Source organism: Amblyomma maculatum, chromosome 7, assembly GCF_055883805.1.
Source record: "Amblyomma maculatum isolate TAMU_Amacu chromosome 7, ASM5588380v1, whole genome shotgun sequence".
Lineage (NCBI taxonomy): Eukaryota > Metazoa > Arthropoda > Arachnida > Ixodida > Ixodidae > Amblyomma > Amblyomma maculatum.
The window spans coordinates 123,296,903-123,319,016 of record NC_139350.1 but is presented as its reverse complement, the minus strand read 5'-3'; the positions used below and the strand labels follow the sequence as shown (position 1 = coordinate 123,319,016).

The 22,114-nt window shown below is 46.5% G+C and overlaps 4 non-coding genes across 4 annotated transcripts; all 4 read left to right on the top strand.

Annotated features, from left to right (window-relative positions):
- Positions 1-11,455: 11,455 nt before the first annotated feature.
- TRNAK-UUU (transfer RNA lysine (anticodon UUU)) lies at positions 11,456-11,531 on the top strand. Its single transcript has one exon. It is a non-coding gene; the product is annotated as a tRNA-Lys (tRNA).
- A 67-nt stretch (positions 11,532-11,598) lies between these two features.
- On the top strand, positions 11,599-11,671 carry TRNAK-UUU (transfer RNA lysine (anticodon UUU)). The gene has a single exon. It is a non-coding gene; the product is annotated as a tRNA-Lys (tRNA).
- Positions 11,672-11,738: 67 nt separating this feature from the next.
- Positions 11,739-11,811, top strand: TRNAK-UUU (transfer RNA lysine (anticodon UUU)). Its single transcript has one exon. It is a non-coding gene; the product is annotated as a tRNA-Lys (tRNA).
- Positions 11,812-17,529: 5,718 nt separating this feature from the next.
- On the top strand, positions 17,530-17,602 carry TRNAK-UUU (transfer RNA lysine (anticodon UUU)). Its single transcript has one exon. It is a non-coding gene; the product is annotated as a tRNA-Lys (tRNA).
- Positions 17,603-22,114: the final 4,512 nt, after the last annotated feature.

Below are 22,114 nucleotides of genomic sequence, written 5' to 3'. Positions count from 1 at the left end.
CTGACGCGGTATTTGAATCAGAAATTCTGTTATTGAAGAACTGTCCATCATCAACAAACATTGTCTTTCCATTCTTAGTAGTTTGACCCCTTTGAGCGCATGTTTTCAATTTTTGCAATTATTTGGTTGATAAATCACTCTCCAAAATTTCTTAATTAACATCATCAAGCATTGGCTTTTCATTCTGAGCACTTTGGCAACTTGGAAATTCTCTTTTCCGATTTTTTTTTCATTTCTTTAATTCATCAGTTAAATAGTGATTTCATAAACTCGCCATCGCCTATCACACAATATTCAATTACTAGAGCCATAAATTGCCTGGACATGACTTTTACGCAGCCGCGATTGTTTCCGACGCGAGGTGCAGACTACAAGGGCTACGCTGTCGGCATTTAGACCGAACGAGCTGCGATGGCATCAACAAATGCTTGGATATATTTTGTTTTCAGTGCACAATGAATGCATCCACGGTACAGGTACTGCGATATTTGGTTCGTGTACGTGGGGCGAATGCGCTGGTATTTATTTCTTTGGACAAAATACGTAAACAACAATAATATTTTTTGTTCTCTAAAACCATGTCATCTATTAATGAGGTTGACAATAAAAGCTAATAAAGAAATTCCAGTGCTGTTAATTACACTGGTGAATGACTGAATGCAGTCTAGATGCTTGTAATTTTGTTATTAATATTCCATTTTGATCCGTAGCTAATGTCCTTGTGCGCCGCTTTATGAACTTTTCTAGTCTAGCACCCCATTCGCCTTGTGTGAGAAGAAACGAAGACACAAATCTTTAAAAATTTGGGTGGCAGACTGTTACAAGGCCAGTCTGTTCATTTAAAAAAGCATGAAATGCAGTTGTGTTGGCTTTCGTCGCGAAGACGAGCGCGCGATTTTGCAGCCGCAAGGGCGCAAAGCATGTTGGCGCCCTTAAAGTGGGCCTTGCAATGGCGGCCACCATAGCAGACGACGCGGTTGGCTTCACCCTCAGCGGAGCGCGCGCGCATCGAAGCACCCTACTCGAGATCGCGCATAGTGGCCACCTTGTGGCGCAGCTGGGAACCGTAATCAGTGTGGAAAGGTGTTCGCGCCGCGTGTCAGCCCACAGTGATTTACGCGCGCGCATGCAGCGTGTACAAGAGTGTTTTTGTTTGTTTCGCGCTTCTTGTGCGTTTTCCTTTATCTACCTGACTCTTGCAAAATAAATGTGAACAGGCTATCAACCCATGCTCCATTAAGGGAAAAAAATATTTGTCCATATCGAGTATGTCATGCTGGATAAGCACATCCTCAGTCGCGGTCTTCGGCTCTTGAGATTATTTGACACGCGGCGTCGCAAACAAAGTGGTGCTCTATTTGGGCGCCGTGCCAAAACAAAAGTCGATGCCGTTAATGCAACTTAATGCAAAAGCTTAGAAATCGTATATTCCCGTTTCCGTTTGGAATACAGCAGCTACTGAAACACATAACTGAAGACTGCTGCATAGCAGAATGAAAGTTGAACAGGCCACTCTGTGCCTTCTGTGTGCAGGGTAGAGTTGCCTGAGTAGATTTTTTTTTACTCTTTATTTATTTATTTTTTTTTTTTTGCTGTTAAACCTCCTTTGCGGTGTCTCAGTGGTAGGGCGCTCGACTGCTGATTTCGAGAGATTTCGGCACTATTTTGTTTTAACTCGAAGGTATTACTTGAGCTTCATTGCATACTTAAGCATCATTACAATTTCACAGCTGTCTATGGTTTTGCCTATCTGATGATGAGCCAACCTCATAATCAGTCATGAAGGTATTGGCAGGTTCATTCACAAATCAGTTCGGGACCGGTCGCCGCGTTCAGATGCCCATTCACGACTCAATATCACATCGAATGACGGCCGCGGCAGCCGCTTTTCGATGGAGGCGAAAAGCAAGGCCCCTGTCTGCTGTGCGATGTCAGTGCACGTGAAAGAACATCAGATGGTCGAAATTTCCGGAGCCCTCCACTACTACGTTCCTCATACCTTCACTCGGTTTGGGACGTTAAACCCCATAAAACAAACAAAGAACTCAATATTATGGCTTAACTCGGGCCAGCACCTTTCTGAACTTGGTCGGAAATGACTGCGGGGATAATAGTGGAAATCGGTAAATTGTGATTCAGCTATTTGTGCTCGAATGAACCGAGCTTTCGGCACACAACTTCTACTTTCAGGTGGGAAGAGTGGTCATAAACCGGCGTTCATGCGATGTGCTCGTCATTGGCTGGTACCCACATGCGCCAGCCAATCACGAGTTGAGGTTACGTGCGGGGGCACACAAACAGCCTGGTAATTCTGGTCTGCAGAACCACTTGCAGTATCGAGTATGCAACTGCACAGAATATGAGACGCTTTACGCTGAAGGTTTGCAGTTTTTTTTTTTTTCATGAACGTAAGCCAGAAGGGATGGGAGCAGTAACGGAGGGCTGTATTTGTCCACGTCTACGGTATTCACTCATTCTGCGATCTGCTTTATGCAAGAACTGTACAACTTAAGTTTACTCTTTGCCACTTATGTGTAATGGGGCAATGACTAGATCACTAAAAAAAATCATAGCTATTTAATATGTCCTGCCAGGATTGCATACTACTTCAGGGTTTCTCAATGTCGTACGAAAGAAAGAAGGGTCACGACACGCGAACGAAGGAACTTTGGTAGCTTTACACACTTTCTTGGTTTGGTTCCTATCATTTCATCAAAGCCCCTGGACCTCGAGCACGCAAATGCCTGATACACTAGTGGTACAATGAGAAATTTCATCTTCCGAGGAAACGAGCACTAAGATTTCATTTGCATTGCCTTCTGCTCTCAAAACCGTGGCTATATATTTCGGAGTGCCCTTGCAATCGTGCGCTTTTGACTGAAAATTGCCTTCGCTCGCCAGCGCTTACCGTTTCCGCCGGCTATGCCTGCCGAAGTGGATGGTGATCGCAGTGCTTTGGCGTACTCTCCGAGCACTAGCGGTCCTCTGCAGGCGGCTTGGACGCTGGCCGGGCAGCGCGACCGACGTGGGACCTGGATGGACTCGCTGCCGCGTGCTGTGCTGTTGCGTCCCCGTCGCCTGCCGCGTCCGTTTAAGTAGTGGCGGGCCCGTGCAGCGGCGTCGGTCGCTCCCTCAACTCTGATCGAAAAGAATTACTGCCCTCGGCAGAGCGTAATAAATCCTATTACGCCCAAGCGCTCACACCGATCTTTCTATCGTCGCCGCCCCCCTCGCGCCTCGCTGCGAAGAGGGGGATTCGCGCTCTTTCCTGCAGCAGGCTTCCAAAGCTGAACATGGGCAAGAACAGGAGGAGGTTGGAAAGAACAGCCGAAACCGAAATGTATGCACATTTCTATCGCTCAGAAATGGAGACCCCTCCGATCTCTGCAGGAAGCGGGAGGGGGGCAAATGGTTTTAGAGGAGAGGCTAGGGATGCGTCAAGGTATTGTCGAAATCCCCTAGGCCGCTTTGCGTGTTGCGCGGATTCCCGCTCCTCTACTCTATAGCGACATCGCGAGCCTTCGTGGACGCCTGTGGTGAATATATCTGAAAGGCGCAGTAAAGCTCTGCCCCGTGCCGAGCTTTGCCCTCTTTTTTCCTTCTTTTTCCCTTCGTCCTTGTATATATAACCTCACATTCCTCTCCTCCGCGTACACCTTATCCCGAGCTTCGAAGGTGAAGAAGACGAATAAGGAATATGGGAAGAAGCTTCCCTTCAATCCGTCCGCTTTCACGCCGAAGCGAGCGCATTCAGCAACCGACGCGCGTGCGAGCGTGTCTTCTCCTCGGGCGCGCGCGTGTGCATTATTTTCCAAATCGGCTACGGATCGGATTTGAGACCAAATCGGCGACCCTTCCCCGGGTCTTCTTTGTCTGCCTTGTCCCACTCTCCGTCGCCAGGAGGAACCCTGCGCGTTTCTTCCGTCCCAGGGCTTCCGCTTGTGCTCTTCTGGCGCCGCTTCCCCAACCTTCCGCCGTATAAGCTTCGCAGCCGGATTAAAGCGGGAGCGTTCGCTTACTTATCCGCGAGATTCGGCGCCGTCCAAGTGGCGCGTCGCAACTCGCTGCGATGGTGCAACGCTCCTCGCACCGCAGCCAATGCCTACATGCGTGCCGGGAATCAATTCGCATAGTTCAAGTCGCACGTTAATGTTGTTATTGTTGCCCTGTACTTGGCTCAGGCATAAGAAAGTTCGGAACTGAATCAAGAAATATCGGCGGCTTTTCCCACAGGCCACACTGGGCACTGCCAGTGAAGAGCGGCTGGATTGTGCAGACAATGGCCCGTCATCGTAGGGAAAATGCGGCTCGGACTATCTGCAGAATGGGAGAGAGGGAATGTCAAAGCAAAACGAATACGAAAGTGGACGGTTTTGTGAAAGACACAAGGCTTCTCGAGTAGTTTTATAGCAGATGCTGCTAGATTACTTGCCTGACGCACATTGAAGTCTGGCCACTCTACCAGAGCCTCATCTGGCATGCAAGGAACTTGGAGAGGTGAACTATTGCAGCTAAGAAATTTATTTACTGTGGTCAGGCGGAAAATTGCCTCACACGTGGCAGGACATGCATAGAGCGATCTCAAACTTTTACAGTGAGTATCACCAAGGTCCCTACTCGTGGATTGCGCCGATCTTTGCCTCAAGCCTGAGGCAAACGCCCGCCTCGAACCGAAAGCGGCGTTAAAGGCGACGTGCTAGCGCACCTACTTCGAAATTGAGCAACTCAGCTACCGCTGTCATTCCTTTTAAGCAGCAGTAGAGTAAGGCGCTAACGATGATCCAAGATGATATTAGTGATATCAGTGATATTAGTGTTATTTTCAACAAGGGACTGAAGATCAGTTTTCATACGCTTGTTGAATCACTTGGGTTGCGTGCTATAAGAAAGAAGAAGGCAGAGAAATTTTCTCAGGCACTGGGGAGCCATTGACGAATGCACGAGTTTGATAGCCATTAAGCATTGAGAAGAATCTATGGCAAAGGTTGTTCCTACTACAAAAAGAACAATCTACGACTTCTCCGAGTACATAGATAAGGGTAGTAGCTGCGCGGTGTTCTTTAGGTAAGAGTGTAGAATATGAGCAGCTGAAGTGATTGTCCTGGTTTGTATTTTCATGCTGGCCAGTGCATCAAGAGCTTTTTTGAAAGGCACTGCAGCTTTATGCGTGAACGGGTAGGTGGCTGCAACATAGCAGTTAGGCGAATGGGACTACTGGGGCAACGATCGATCCTTTGTTTCGTTTATTTTTCTTTTTACAGCCAAGGTGCGCATGCCGAACGTGATATTCAAGAAATGAGGTAGTTAGAACGGCACTTGACCGCATATGTAGAACCAATACTTTCAGAAGCAGTTATATCACTTCCCGCAGAGGACCTGTCCGTTACCATTAATTTAATAGATGTGAGCTTTCTCGAAGATACTCACGTGCATGTACTAGTTAAACGGTATTGGCGAAACAATTGTTCCGGCAGCCCGTTTTAACAGCGACCAATGTCAGGTGGACCACCAAGAAGGCAAACTTGCCTGACCGGACCTGTGAGAACAAGAATAGTGGTCCACAGAAAAACATTCCTGCCGAAAGTACCAAAACCATGGTTCTTAAACCAAGCATTCCACATCCCCAACAAGAAAGCAGTCTTGACAATGGGGAAAAGATCTATTTTCCTAAATCTCTTGAAGCTGCAGATTACACTTGCGAATGCCGCTTTTTCTTGCAAGCGTGCACGTGTCTGTGCCACGGAGTAACTTTTGATATTCACATGTCCACGTTTCCTACTGTCATTGTGTCCTTCAGTGTACATGTAACTTCGTCAACGTGCTTGGTCGTTTGGCACGATAGAGAATTCAAAATCTAGTTTGCTTACGCGATTGCAGCGTAGTATTTCTTGCAAGGCTGAAAACCCTGAAAGGTTGAGCAGCTGCCAAAGCAGACGCACGGCTAGCTTGCTCTGGCGGCGAAGGAGTTGCGCGAAGCGGTGTCTTCGCGATAACGAAAGTAATTCCGCCGAAGCAAAACGGAAGTAATAAGTGCTATCGAGTATGGGCAGCCACGACAGTACACAAAACACTAAATGACGAGACCCACCTGCGAAACTATCCCGATTCTGTGCCAGGCTCTCCGTAATGCTTTTTTTTTTTAACCAAAGAGATTCCTATCGAGACATCTCGCATACCGTTAAAGAACCAAGTTGTGCCTTCTACCTAAATTCATAAATGTCGTGAGTTGACCAAGCTGGTTAGGACGGATGGATCGAAAGGGCGCGATGCTTCAATACCATGCATAAAAAATGAGTGATATTGAGAATTGCCCTATACATTCGCTCCTCGGACCTGGTTTCGAATGATTCGCTACGCTCTCTCACTGCTTTGCTAGTGCTCTGCAGTGAAACTAACCGAACAGACAAAAATCGTGCTTGCGACGTCCGCGACTAGCAAGTGTTAATGCGCCTTAAATGACACCTCCTCTCGTTTCCACATCTACCAGGAAAATGTCGATAAGGCATTTAGTCGAGGTTGCTGAGAACTACATTGTGCCCGTAGTTCGATACCACTCGCACGGAACAGGCCATTCACGCCACTGGTTTTATGAGTGCAAAGCTAATATCCTCAGAGAAATAAAGTGCGAGCATTGCAAGAACGAGATGCATGTGAGGAACAGTACGCCTGGTTAACCCGAGCTTGAATTTTATTTTCCTCACGAATCAGGAGAGGTTTACGTCCCAGCACATGGAGGCAGTGACAAGTGCCGACGATGCTCAGAAGTTCCTTTCTGCTGCTGTGAAAGTAAAAAAACCGCCCTTGTTTGCTCATTGATCCAAATAACCGGGAAGTTCGTTTAAAGCTACACTGGCTGTTGTTCAGAGTTGAGAGATGAAAATGTTCGGGTGGCCCTGGCTCTCTACGGGAAAGAAGTGACCAATGTGCCTCGGGAAAAGTGGCGGGCCATGGGAGTCACGGAAAAGGATCTACGACCCGCACAGTGGCACTGAAATTGCACGCAGGTGTCACAATTGACGACATCCCCCACCAGCTGATGATATCCGGCGAGTTGACCGTTGTTCTTGTGCCTGGCTGGGCTCCGCTTTGTCTGCTTTGCAAGAGCATCGGGCACATACGTCGCGACTGCCAGGTGCCGCGGTACGTCAGCGTCGATGCGACCGATTCATCAGACCATCTTATGAATGAGGCAGACTCGGAGGAATCAGCAATGACGAGTCTCAATGAGGTGACCGAAAAAGGCTCTTTCGGATGCCGAAAGAGATAAGCAAGTGGACGATGCAGGCAAGCCTGAAGCGGGGCTTCGTCATGAAAACGAATGTGCCAGAGTCGAAAATGTAGAGACCAGCAGTGCGAACAACACACTTCTTAGCGGATCCAACTTGAGTCACAGCGAGGCAGAGCCAATGACTGGGACTGATACTGGCAGTGCCAACTCAACTGGAAAGCGAGCTCACGACGCGGGAGAAAATACGACGGGACCTGGTACCGTTGCGACTGGTGAACCGCCAGCCAAGACGACTTCGGTGCGGCGCCCTCCCTTTCGGCCTCGCCCGAATATTTCAGCGGAGCGGAAGGCGGCGGAGTCGCCGCCTTTGCCGACGTGAAGGCTACGTCGTCACATGGCACTTAGGAGCACAGCGCAGCAGGGAGATAAACGTCATGCGTACGGCCTTTATTCCGCTTTAAAAAAAATTGTTATAGATAAGTCAATTCGTGTCGCAACTATAAACGTGCGTGGGCTTTCCTCAAGAAGGAAACGTACAGAATCAATTGTATCGACTGGTAAGCGGCTTTGATGTGGACATTTTAGCAGTGCAGGAGACAAAGGTCGAGGGCGAAGAGGAAACCGGGAATATGGTGCTTTTCCTGGCGCGATACAGCGCTGTTGTGAGCTATGCTGTAGGTACATCTTCCGGCTGTGTGCTGTACGCGCAAGAGAGCCTAGGAGCTAAAATTGAAACAGTGATAACATGCTCGTTAGGGCGGTTTATTGTATGCGATTTTTCTTTATCGTCTTCTTTGTGGCGTGTCATTTATTTGTACGCGCCGACTGTTGTCGAAGACAGGCGGCAGTTTTTTGAACAGCTGAAAGAATGTATCCAGTGTAACAGATGTCTTATTGCTACTGGTGATTTCAACTGTGTTTTGTCACCCCATGATAAAACTAGCACCCGACCGTACAAAGATATGAGCACCATCCTTCTAAGCGAGATAATAAGAGATTGTAACTTGGAGGACGTTGCGGAGTGCCTTGGCGGCGGGAGAACTGCGCAGTGCACCCATTTTCAGGGATCCAGTCACGCTCGTCTAGACAGAGAATACGTGAGCCTTGATGTAATGCCTCATTGCAAGGAGTACCAAGTGAAAGCTGTCCCATTCAATGATCATTGCTTAGTTTTGTAGTAGGAAGCGTAAAAGAACTTTGACTGGCAGTTGTGGAAATTAAACGCAAAGATACTGAATGATGATCAGTTCATGGCAGACGTAACCAGTCGATTTGAGGAAATGAATGCTGTAAATAATATGTCACACCATGCAAAATGGGAGAACTTCAAGCAGGTAGTCAAAATTAAAGCATTAGAACGATCGAGTGCTACATGCAGAGCGAAACGAGCAGAAGAAAAACTGATGCGCAGGAACCTGGAAAAATTGATTAGGGAAGAGTGCGAAATGCCCGGCATATTCATGGACGATATTCGAGCAATCAAGCAGAAACTTGAACAGTTCGATGTCGAACGATACCGCGGTGCTCTGGTTCGAGCAAGGGCTGATAGGCTGACAATGGGAGAAGCACCTTCTAAAAGAGCGCTGAGCTCAGAAAAATGGCAAGCATGGCGCAATCAGATAATGGAAATAGAACATAATGAAAAAGTCAGTGACGGGGCTGCAGATATTGAGCGCGCTTTCTACGAGCACCACAGTGCTTTGTTCGCCAATTACTCAGTTCATATTGTTCGTTTCAAGAACGATTTCTTGTCATTGATGCCAAGGTTAGGAGACGATACCAAATAAATATGTGCTGGCTAACGTATACAACGAGGCATTCGATATGAATGTGCTACCACCATCTTTCTCGTCTTCCCACACGGTTCTTATACCAAAATCAGAAGCTCCTGTCATACTACGCAGTGTAACATCTTACCGGCCAATTTGCCTTACGAATTGTGACTACAAGGTAATGATGAAAGTATTGGCTGCGAGTTTGCAGTCGGTCATTTATGAGTTAGTGGGGGCGCATCAAACATATGACATTAAAGGCCGAACAGTTTCCACAAACATACATATAGCACGCAGTATACTCGAATGCTGTGACGTAATGGGTGCGCGAGTGGCAATGCTCCAGATTGACTTGGAGAAAGCCTTTGACAGGGTACCTCATGACGTTCTTTTATGCATTTTAGACAATGTGAATGTGGGTAGTATTATTACAGACAGGGTACCGGGACTGTTCAACGCGGCTAATTGTCAACAAGGTAGTGGGAGCGCCCATTAAAGTTCAACGCTCGGTACGCCAAGGTTGCCCTCTCTCGCCACTGCTGTTTTGTTTGTACATAGAGTCCTTTTGTATGCATCTGATAAAGAGCAATTGTGTACAAGGTTTCAAAGGGCATGAAGCGGAAGTTCGCTTGTTGGCGTATGCAGACGATATTGCTGTGTTCTGGGCCGATACCGACAGTGTCACTCAGGCAGTTCAGTGTGTGAAAAACTTTTGCTCGGCAAGTGGTAGTGTGGTAAACTGGAGCAAGTGTCTCGGATTCTGGCATGCTGATTGGCCGGCGACGCCAGCATATTTCGCAAACATGAACTTCGTTACAACACCGGTCAAATACTGAGCTGTACCCCTTCAGTGTTATCGAGACAGTGATTCATACTGGAAGAGTGAGGCAGATAATCTACGAGAGAGAGTAAATAAGTGAATGGGGCGAACTGGTCCATGTTGGCGAAGGCCACAATATGTAACTTTTTTTTAGTAAGCAAAATTTGGTACGTCCTTCAGGCCTTGCACAGCTCAAAAGTAAATATCCAGAAAATTCACCGTGTGTTCGCCGTATTCATCTGGGCATTAACTTGCGAAAGATCAAGCCGTACTCATTTATTTCCACGGTGTCCGAAAAGAGGATTTGTTTTGACGCACTTGTTTTTGAGACAAGGTGTAAATCGTTTTCTTTTCTTCAGGAATGTGACCCATCCGTTCTTACACACTGTCTGTAGACTTCGTCTAGGGAAGCAGTTTCCTAATATGGTGGTACCTGTCGGGAGTTTACCTGGTGGCGTTCAGGGTTTTCTGCGCGAAGTGGTGATTTCGTGCGGGTTCTAGTCAACACGTTTCAAACTGGAATATTTGGCCATAGTAAGCAGAAAAAAGCTTTACAAAGATCTTTGCGACGTTGTTTTTTCCGTGCCTTTATATCGATCATTGTACAGCGCAGGACGCGGTGACAATGTTATAAAGCGCGTGAAAGCAATGTTAATCCCAGCTGGCGTCAAGACTTTCTTTTTTAAGATCCACATGGGAACGCTCACTGTCAAACCGTGGATGGCTGATAGGATTTCTTTTGTTCCCTGGGGCACGCACTGCATAACATGCAGAAAGGAAGAAACAGTTGAGCATGTGTTCTTGAATTCTTGGGATGCTGTGTTCCTCAGGGATGTTCTTCAACGTACAATCAAAAAAGAGTTTCCCCTTGACGCTCATAGAATCCGTTACTTGCCAATAGAAAGTGATGACGGAACTTCATTTGATGTGATTATGCTATTGGGCCTGCATAGCATCTGGAAATGCAGAATGGCAGTACGACACGCTGACCCGGACATGAGAGCAACTCGGCAGTACTTTAATTTAAGCGTGAGGAACTTCGTAGAGGAGCAAAAGATGCAAGAATATGTTCCAAAATAGTTGTCACGTATCGAACTGTTAATGCTGATGAAGGACTTCTAAGCACGTCCGCACAAGGTGCGCGAACGTTTTTTAATATCGCCCATGGTTGCTGTTTTGTACTTGTGTGAATATATTTTTTGCTTAATGTGGGCCAAAACACCGGCAATAAAGAAGAAAAAAAAGATCCATTACAATCAGTCGGTAGAGTGTTAGGCCTTTAACCTAAAGGTCGAGGGTTCGAGTCCCTCTTCCGGCGTAGTCTTTTTTCTGTTCAAAGAATTTGTTCCATCAACAATTCATGTTGATGACTTGTGAGGGCAGCCCGGATAGCTCAGTCTAATTTAGTCGGTAGAGAATTCGGCTTTTAACCTAACGGTCAATTAGGATCTTCGTCTGGGCTAGTTGGTTCATAACTATCACGAAACAAACACAGCGAGTGTCCTGTTTCTTCGTGCTGTGTTTATTTCGTAACCTAACGGTCGAGCATTCGAGCCCCTCTTCGGGCGTATTCTTGTTCTTTCTGTTCTAAGAATTTGCTCCATCAACAATTCATGTTGATGACTTGCGACGGTAGCCCGGATAGCTCATCAGTCGGTAGAGCGTTAGGCTTTTAACCTAACGGTCGAGGGTTCGAGTCCCTCTTCGGGCGTATTCTTTTTCTTTCTGTTCTAAGAATTTGTTCCATCAACAATTCATGTTGATGACTGGCGAAGGCAGCCCGGATAGCTCAGTCGGTAGAGCGTTAGGCTTTTAACCTAACGGTCGAGGGTTCGAGCCCCTCTTCGGGCGTGTTCTTTTTCTTTCTGTTCTAGGAATTCGTTCCATCAACAATTCATGTTGATGATATGCGGGGGTAGACCGGATAGCTCAGTCGGTAGAGCGTTAGGCTTTTAACCTAACGGTAGAGGGTTCCAGCCCTTCTTCGGGCGTATTCTTTTTCTTTCTGTTCTAGATTTTTATTCCATCAACAATTCATGTTGATGACTTGCGACGGTAGCCCGGACGGCCACCAATATGCTTAAGATGTAAGAAAACAGGCCACATTCGACGTGATTGCCGCACTCCGCGATGAAGCTCGTGTCATATCTTCGGGCACGACTGGGAGGGATGCGTCCGCAGGTATGCCCGTGTGACCACGGGTATTGTGCCCCCGAAAGACGACGGGAGCAAGCTGATCATGGACCAGAAGGAACTGGAGAGCGCTGGAGCCCTACCCCCTACAGGATCCGGAGAGGGACCTATTGTCCAACAGCCGGAGCACACTACCGGCGGAGGGAAGACGCAAGCTGGCGAACCCGCTGCAGAAACGACTGGAAAGGGGGCGGAGGCTGCTGCGTCGTCAGATCAGCCAACAGCGGAAGGCACTTGGGAAGGCAGCGTCGCTGAGTCCCCGATGGATATGAAAACCGCCTCCATGAAGAGACCTCGAGACTACGAAAAGGTACCAGCTACAGAACGGGAACTGCGTCGACTAGAAAAGCAGTGGAGGGTGGAGGGCGCTAAGAAAGGCAAGTTAGCCTTATCGCAAACCTTGTTGCGGTCCTCGTCGCTCACTCGCGACGAAAGACAGAAGCAGTGAGCTATTAGTCATTGTTTGTTAGCTGAGGTTAGAGTATGGCTTATTTGAAAAAACCGCTAAAAGTGAGCACTCTAAACTTCCGAGGGCTGCGCGATCGAGACAGAAGCAAGTGCAGTTGAACCGTTTGTTGAGCGAACTAGATTTAGACATCGTAGCCATACAAGAAACAAAGGTTGAGCATGAGCAGCAAACAGATAATATGGTGTTTGGTTTTCGGTCACGATTCAATGTTTGCGTAAGCCATGCAGCCGGTTTGTCGGCAGGTTGCTGTCATTTCCTGATGAAAAGTGTAGGCATAGCAGTAGAGCAAGTAATAACTTGTGCAAGGGGGCGTTTCGTCGTGTGCGACATCAAGTACGAAACCTGTGCGGTGAGGGTGGTGGTCCTCTATGCACCAACGACACAAAAAGAACGGCGCGACTTTTTTAAGCAGTTGGTACCTTTCCTTGAATGCAGTCGTGCGCTTATATTTTTGGAAGATTTCAACTGTGTTGTAGACTCTAAGGATCGTTCGAATAGAAATGTTGGAAAAAAGACCAAAGTGCCGAATTTCTTAAGTGTGTCCTCAATGAGTGCAGCTTAGAGGACGTAACAGTCCTGGTGAGTGGTGAGAAACGCGTGCATTTCACACATTTTCAAGGTAGTAGTCACGCGCGACTTGACAGAATATATGTGCCGCCGGAGGTTTCGCCTACCTGTGAACAGTATGAAGTGAAGCAAGTGTCATTTAGTGACCATTGCTTAGTTACGGTCACGCTGGGCGGGACGAAGCAGTGTAAATTAAAAATGAACTGGGACTTATGGAAAATAAACTCGAGGCTTACAGAAGACGAACTATTTTTAAGAAAGGTTGAGGAAAGCATGGATATTTTTTATGAGAGCGAAACAAGCTGTATTGAATCCTGGGAACGTTTTAAACAGGAGGTTAAAATGAATGCAATTGAGCGCTCTTCCATTATTAAGTATGAGGAAAAGAAAGAAGAAAAGCAACTGCAAGAGCTTTTAAAAAATTCAGGGCGTGAAGAACAAATGCCGGGTATGTTCATGCATGATATAAAAGTCATCAAAGTTAGGCTAGAAGCTTTGGATGCCCAGAAGTACAGAGGTGCTGCGATAAGAGCGCGCACGGAAAAATGGCTCGGTGACGAGACGCCAACAAAACGCGCCCTCGCTGATTAAAAGCGATATGCTCGTGCGAAAGAGATAACGGTTATCGAATACAAGGGGCAGAAGCATGATGATCAAGACGGAATTACGAGCGTCTTCGTGGAGCATTACCGTGAGCTGTTTTCGAGCAAAGCACCAAGTGAAGAAGGGTTTAGAGATAACTTTTTGCCTCTGATGCCAATATTAGGCAAATAAGTTACTGAAGAGTTAGAGAACGAAATAAATGTGAAGGAAATAGAAAAAACCATTGGTGAATCCAATGTCGGAAAGTCCCCGGGACCAGATGGTTTGAGTGCGGCCTTTTACAAGAGCCTTAAAAGTGAGTTATCTATCATGCTCTATAGGATTTTCAAGGAGTGCCTTGATGTGGGTTATCTGCCACCGTCGTTTAGCAACGCGCATGCGGTCTTGGTTCCCAAGACTGATGAGCCAGCCATGCTTTTAAAAGTTACAAGCTATACACCGATCACGTTAACAAATGTTGATTATAAAATTTTGATGAAGGTGTTAGCTAAGAGACTGCAAACATCATAAAAGATATTTTTGGACCTCATCAAAAATGTGAATAAAGACCAGAAGCATATTTATTAATATTCATGTAGCGTGTAGTGTGTTCGAGTGCTGCGATGCTCTAAACAGGAGAGTGGCCATGGTTCAAGTTAATTTTGAAAAAGCATTTGATCGTGTGTCTCATGAAATATTGTACTGTTTGTTGGAACTTATTGGTGTTGGTGCCGTTGTATTGAAAGGAGTTAAAATGGCTTATGCATGCTGTTCGTACACGCCTTATGGTTAACAAATTGTTATCTGAAAGAATTGATGTAAGAGCATCTGTGCGGCAGGGATGTCCACTGTCTCCTCTCCTCTTTGCTATATATTTGAAACCAATGTGTAAAATGGTAACTGCTAACGAATACATCCGTGGTTTTAAGCTGGGAGTATGTGAAGTGAAAATATTGGCATACGCTGATGATATGGCGCTTTTTTGTGAAGACCGCGAAAGCGTTTCGGAGGCTTTGAAAGTAACACAGAGGTATTGCAGGCAGACTGGTAGTGCTGTTAATTTAAAGAAATGTCTCAGAGTCTGGCACGGGGAATGGGAAGAGTATCCGGAAGTTTTCTGTGGAGTAAGATGGGCTACAAAGCCCGGAGTTTATTTTTGAGTCCTTATGGACAAATACGGGGAAAATACGAATTACTGGAATCAAAAAGCGGAAGAAATACGGGAAAGGACGAAAGGATGGATTTCGCCCGTGCGATTATATGCAATACCTTTTTGGTGGCAAGAATAATGCATTTGCTTCAAGTATTGTACTGTTCTCGAATTAATATTCGAAGGTTCCATCGTGTATTTGCGGTCTGCATTTGGTCGTCCAACTGGGAACGAATTAGCAGAGATAATCTCTTTCGGCGAGTTCAAGACGGAAGGTTGTCTCTAATGCATCTATATGTGCGGCAGAGGGTTTTAAGGTTTTGTTTCCTACGTGACCAAAAAGATGCATTCCTGAGAACTTTTATGCAAATCACGCTATCCAGTGAAATTCCAGAGTTTATAGTCTCTTCATGCTCTGCTCGGGGATACACTGTGTCACGATTTCTGCGAGAAGTGGTGTGGACGTTCAGGTTTTTGCGCGTGCGGTACTCTAGAGTATCTAGCGACGGTACCAACTAAGCAGCTGTACAAGGATCTTACTTCACAATTGTTCCCAGCTCCATTGTACAGAACCTTACACTGTGAAGGCCCAGGGAAAGACGAGATCAAGCGAGTTAAAAACATGACTGTTGCACCGGGCGTGAAAACATTCTTTCTTAAATTGCATACACGAACCCTCCCAGTCAAAACATGGATGGAAGAAAGGGGACTTTTTGCACCGTGGGGCTCAAACTGTCTACTATGTAGGAAACCTGAAACAGTTGAGCACGTTTTCCTGGATTGTTGGGATTCGGTGTTTTACTGGGGTGTGTTACAAAGGACCCTTAAAAAAGACCTGCCATTGACGCCACGTGGAATTCTGTACTTGACAACTGTTAATGATGATTTTCAATATGACCTCATCATGCTATTGGGCCTTCACATTATTAGGAGGAGTAGAATGGCTTATAGACATTGTGATGTGGATGCACGATCTTTATGTGATTATTTTGTTGAACAAGTGTATAAAAAGAAAAAGAAATCTTGAAGCAGCAAAACGCTTCGGATGAGGTCTTGAGTCTGATGAGCGAACTTGTGGCAATGAAAGTCCATTAGACACGGTTGTCAGCCAAGGGGCATGGCAACCACGACCTTTTACTGATGTATTTGTACCAATTCGTGCAATAAATAAAAAACAGGATAGCTCAGTCGGTAGAGCGTTAGCCTTTTAACCTAATGGTCGAGGGTTCGAGCCCCTCTTCGGGCGTATTCTTTGTCTTTCTGTTCTAAATATTGTTCCATCAAGAATTCATGTTGATGACTTGCGAAGGCAGCCCGGATAGCCCAGTCAATTGGGAGAAAAGCTCTGGATTTGGCGCGGTGATTGGGACGTGGCACCCGATTTCTTCTGTAAGCTGCGATGGTCTGCTCTCCCAACGCGATATCTAGGCGTGCCTTTAGATTGTTATCGAGATGCCAACGTGCACTGGATGGAAGAAACATCCAGAGCGAAAGAAAAAGCGGATGCGTGGCAAGGAAGGCAACTCTCAATGCTTTCGCGCGCTTCTATTTGCAATGTTTTTCTAATTCCGAGGCTGTGGTACCTTATAAATGTGTTGTGTGTCTCACGAACCTCAATTAAGAAAATGCACCGTGTTTTTGCTGTTTTTATTTGGGCATCCACATGGGAAAAAACCGCCCGGACGAATTTGTTTATTTCTGTTAAAAGGGGCGGGCTTTGCCTTGCACATTTGTTCTTGCGTCAAGTGGTTTCGCAATTTATATTCCTTCGTGACCAAAAAGATATGTTTCTATGAACTGTGGTGCAAGTGCAATTGCAGAGGCTGCTCCCTGAATGGATTGTGTCATGTGAAACCATGCCTGGTACTGTGACTGGCTTCCTGCGCGAGGTTGTTTTTTCGTGCACGTTGCTGGAAGTGCGGTTTTCTTCTGATTATCTTTACAATGTTCCCAGGAAAAAAACTATATAAAGATCTCATTGACGTGATGCTGCCGGTGCTTTTTTACCGGGCATTACATGGTGGAGGCCCAGGGCAGGACGTTTTGAAAAGAGTTAAGAAAATGCCGGTGGGGTCATCTGCTAATACGTTCCTTTTCAAACTTCACTCTAATACGTTCCCTGTAAAACCTGGCTGAATGAAAACGGTATCATCGTCCCATGGACAACAAATTGCCTGTCGTGTAAAAAATCGGAAACAATTGAGCACGTTATCTTACAGTGTTGGGATGCGGTCTTTCTATGGGACGTCCTCCAAAGGACAATTAAAATGGAACTTTCCTTAACTCCTTACGGTATCAGATTCCTACCAGTGCAGAATGATGATGCATCATATTATTTAATTATGCTTCTTGGCCATTATAGTTTGTGGAAAACACGAATGCTGGTGCATCACGCAGATATAAATACACGATCTGCGCGTGAAAACTTCATTGAAAGTGCGGTGTATATACGCGAAACGTTCAGGATGCAGCAGGAGCCACCACAATTGCATTGTCTGTTTGAGAGCTGGTGCACTTGAAAAGATTTTAGCCGCGTTCGCGTTAGCTGAAGTGTAGTTGACGTGTTTTATCATGTGTATTTTTTTGTGTTTGACGGCAATGAAGAAAAAAAAAGATATCTAAGTAGGTAGAGCGGTAGGCTTTTAACCTAACGGTCGAGGGTTCGAGCCCTTGTTCGAGCGTATTCTTTTTCTTTCTGTTCTAAGAATTTGTTCAATCAACAATTCATGTTGATGACTTGCGAGGCCAGCCCGGATAGCTCAGTCGGTAGAGCGTTAGGCTTTTAACTTAACGGTCGAGGGTTCGAGCCCCTCTCCTGGCGTATTCTTTATCTTCCTCTTCTAAGAATTTGTTCCATCAACAATCCTGTTAAGTTGCGAGGACAGCCCGGATAGCTCAGTCGGTAGATTCCACTTCCGGCCACCACTGTGAACTGACTTGTCATCATGTGCTCCTTCGGATCGGTGATAGCGCCCCAGCCGAGCCGCGGAAACAAGTTTGATGCTGAAGATAACGACACAGGCTACGAAGTTATGCTGCCCCACCTACCTACATACAGGTCGTGTCGTTTTTAATACTGTATTTTTGCACGGTGACGTTCGAGCGCGGCCGTATAGGGTCGAGGACTACAGGGATGCCCTGGCCCGTTTTAAATTGCTTCCCGAGTATGTGGCTTTGGGAGCAATGAATCATGTGTGAGCAGTCACGTTTAAGAATTCGGAAACCGCTAAGAAAGTGCTTGCTGCTGGGAGCCTGACTGTGAAGGAGCACCGGTGTCTTGTGATTGACCCCAACAAGCAAGAGGTTCGTACTAAAGTGCACTGGGTTCTTCACAATGTGACTGATGAAGAAGTGCGTGCGGCCTTCCTTCCGTACGGCGAGGTGACCGAGCTGTCGAAGGAGCGCTGGCGTGTGCACGGCGTCACAGAAAAAGGGTCAACGACCCGTGTGCTAAGCCTGAAGCTGAAATCCAATATGACAGTTGAAGACATATCTCACCAACTGCGAATAGCCGGTGAACCTGCACTTTTAGTGGTAGCTGGGAGGCCCCTGCTCTGCCTCCGCTGCCAAGGGAAGGAGACATTCGCCGCGACTGTAGGATCTCGGTGCTTGCGCTGTCGTCGGTTTGGTCACGACGAAAGGGAGTGTGTACCTACGCACGCAAGCAAGACCGGGCCAGGAAGGAACATCGGTACGACTGAACACGTTATGGGCGAGGTGGAGGCTGAGGGAGCATCAAGTGATGCTGGAGGCAAAGCAGCAACCGTCGAGAAGAGCATGCAGCCTTGAAGTGTTGGGCCTAGCGGTACAAGTCCGGCCGAGGCACCTCCAGGGCCGCAACACGTCTCCGAGGAAATGATGAGCCAAGAAAAGCAGCAGCCTACCCTCAGAGCCCCTGCTAGCACACTTGACGAACCTCACGTCGGACACTACCCTAATGATTTCTCATTGGAAGAAGCTGCCGTCTCAGCCACAAAACGCGCTTACCTCGAAACTGTGAAAGATGACCGACTAACTGATGGAGCACCCGCGGAGGAGCCGCCCACCGAAGCAAGTAATGACGCGACGGTCACCCTACAGGCCAAGACCAAATATTACACCAGACATACGACCTGCGGTAGAGGCGCCTGAAGAGCGCTTCTACAGCTGTAATGCGCTGCCGTCGGTTTCCGGATCAGCGTGCCATGGTGGAAACGATATACCATGGAAGGGAACTGTGAGCTTGACCGTCAAACTTTGGCCATGGACTGTGAAAGTGCGAGTGACCGTTGTGAGGCGGAGCGCTTTGTGGAGCTCTAACATGTGAAACCCCCATCAGCGCCACAGTACCCTGAGGTGAGCACTGCGCGAGCAGTGGGTGCCTTTAAAAATGAACAACAAAAGATTCAACTACGCGTAGCCACGCTGAACGTGTGTGGACTGGCGGCGAGGAAGCGCCAGTGTCAGATCAACCGCCTCTTTTTAGAAAATGAATTGGATATAATCGCATTACAAGAAACTAAGATTAAGAGCGAGGAACACACAGATCGCATGGTTGAAATTTTTTGGTCCCGATTAAATGTCTGCGTATGTCACGCGGTTGGAAAGTCCGGAAGTTGCGCGTTATTGTTTAGAAATAATCTTGGGAATTGGAAATGAAACCATTGTCAATCTCAAGAGTGTCGGTTGCTGATTGTCGATTTCACCCTTTCTGGATGCTCATGGAGAGCGATTTGTGTGTATGCCCCTAACAATTACAAGGAACGCGTTAGTTTTTTTGAAAAGGTCAAAGTGTTTTTGAACTGCGAGAGAAGCGTCGTTTTGATGGGTGATTTTAACTGTGTTTGCATGCCAGAGGATCGAGTGCCGATCACCCCTGTGCGTGATCAGAGTGCGCAGTATCTCGATGCAATAATTCAAGAACACGACATGAAAGATCTGGGCTGGGTGTTGTTTCATGGCCCACAGCCATGTTTTACGCACTTCCGACGCGGTAGCAATGCAAGACTCGATAGAGTATACGTAAGCATAGGATTTCTGGCAATGTGTTCCAAAGATGAAGTGAAACATCTTTCTTTCAGCAATCACAGCCTTGTTATTGAAAGCTTTGGGAATAAACATAGTAGGACTCGTTTCAACTGGAAACTTTGGAAATTTAATGTTAAATTGCTGGAGGATGAAACCTTCATTAAACAAATTATAGACGTAACTAAAATGCCTTGCGTCGAATCAGCAAGCTGCGCAGATAAGTGGGAAAATTTTCAGAACACAGTAAAGATGAAAGTGATAGAACGGGGAACTATCCTTCATCAAAGTGAAAAAAAAAACGAATCAAAGAACTGGAGTGCAAATTAGACTTTTTGACATGTATGGAAACAGTAGTGCCCGGTGTGTACATAAAAGAAATCCGAGAAGTTAAAAGCCAGCTAGAAGCTCTGGAGGCAGATAAGTACCGAGCGGCTTTGATAAGGGCGCGCGCCGAAAAGTTGTGGGCGGGTGAAATACCGAATAAGCGTGCATTGTGTGATGAAAGAAGATATGCAGCGCAAAATGAAATTCAATAGATCCGCTACCACAACAGAATAACGACAGACAGCGAAGAAATCGAGCGAGCGTTTGTGGAGCATTACAAAGGACTGATAGGGAATGACACAAGCGGTAAGGGTAGTCTGTGGGACGAATTTTTGCACCTTATGTCTCGCTTAGACGAAGAAAAACGCGCACGCTTAGAACAGCCTATTAGTTTAGAGGAAGTTCAGAAGGCTATTGAGGACCTGCCACTTGGGAAAACACCAGGACCTGATGGGCTAGGCGCTGCTTTCTATAAAACATTCCGAGAAAAAGTCAGCCCGCTGCTATAGATATGATTGCAGAAGCATACAATGTGAAACAAATGCCACCTTCCTTTTCTACTGCCCACATTGTGCTTATCCCCAAAACAGGTGACCCAAAAAAAATGTCTCTGGGGGTTTACTGCCCGATAACCCTCACAAATGTCGACTATAAGATCTATATGAAGATTCTAGGCAAACGTTCATAGAGTGTCATCACGGATCTAGTTGGACCGCACCAAACGTGCGGAGTTAAAGGTCGTACCATCTGCACAAATGTGCACATCGCTCGAAGTATCTCTGAGTGCTGTGATGCCTTCGGTGGCCCAATTGCAATGGTACAGCTAGACCTGTCGAAGGCGTTTGATCGCGTGGCGCACGATGTCCTGTACTCAGTTTTGGAACATGTAAATATGGGCAGCATAATACAAGACGGACTTAAAATGGTTTACAGCAGCTGTACAGTTCAAATAATAGTCAATAAGAACCTTTCACCATTGCTTTTTGCACTTTACCTTGAGCCCTTCTGTTTAAGTCTTATTAACAACGACCGAATCAATGGCTTCAGGTTTCAGTCATCTCATGTTAAAATTCTTGCGTATGCAGACGACATTGCTGTATTCTGCAGTGACCGCGAGAGTGTTCAAGAAAGTGTTAATGTCGCCAAGAGGTTTTGCCAGCAAACTGGGGCTGAGATCAATTGGAAAAAGAGTGTGGTGTTTTTAGCACGGAAGCTGGGGAATTACACCACCGTTGTTCGCGAACCTGCAGTGGACAAACTTGCATCGAACTACTTGGGTGTGCCGCTCGAGCACTATAACAAGAGCGCAGATTACTGGAACGAGACGACGTCAAAAGTGAGCGAGAAAGCAAGGGCATGGCAAGGACGAGACTTGTCGATGGTCGCGAGAGCAACAGAATGCAATATTTTTTTTAATAGCCAAAGTGTGATATGTTTTGCGTTTTCTGTCTATGTCATGTGTAAATGTGCAAAAAATGCATAGGGTGTTGGCTGTGTTCATTTGGAATTCAAGTTGCGAGAGGGTCAGAATAACCAATTTGTTTCGAACAGTTCAAGAGGGTGGTCTGGGTCTCGCGCATTTGTTTGTCCGCCAGGTTGTGTCCCGTTTTATGTTTGAGGGATTAGAAAGACTCCTTCCTACGCTCAATGATGCAGGTGCGTCTGAGCAGGGCTCTTCCTGATTTTATAGTGTCGACTGTGAGATCGTCAACTTGTGGCGCTAGAAGTTATTTGAAAGAAGTTAGTTGTTGACTCTGTGCAATTTCTCAAGGTTCGGTTTTCGCAAGAGTATCTCAGCCCTGTAAAGAGGAAAAAATTCTACAAAGACCTTATAGATGTAATCATGTCAGTGCCTCTGTATCGTATAATAAACTCTGGAGGCCTAGGACAAGATGTTCTTAAAAGAATTAAAAGGATGCCAGTTAAAGCAAGTACAAAAACATTCTTCTTCAAACTGCACACGAGTACCTTGCCGATTAAGACATGGCTATCTGACAAAGGC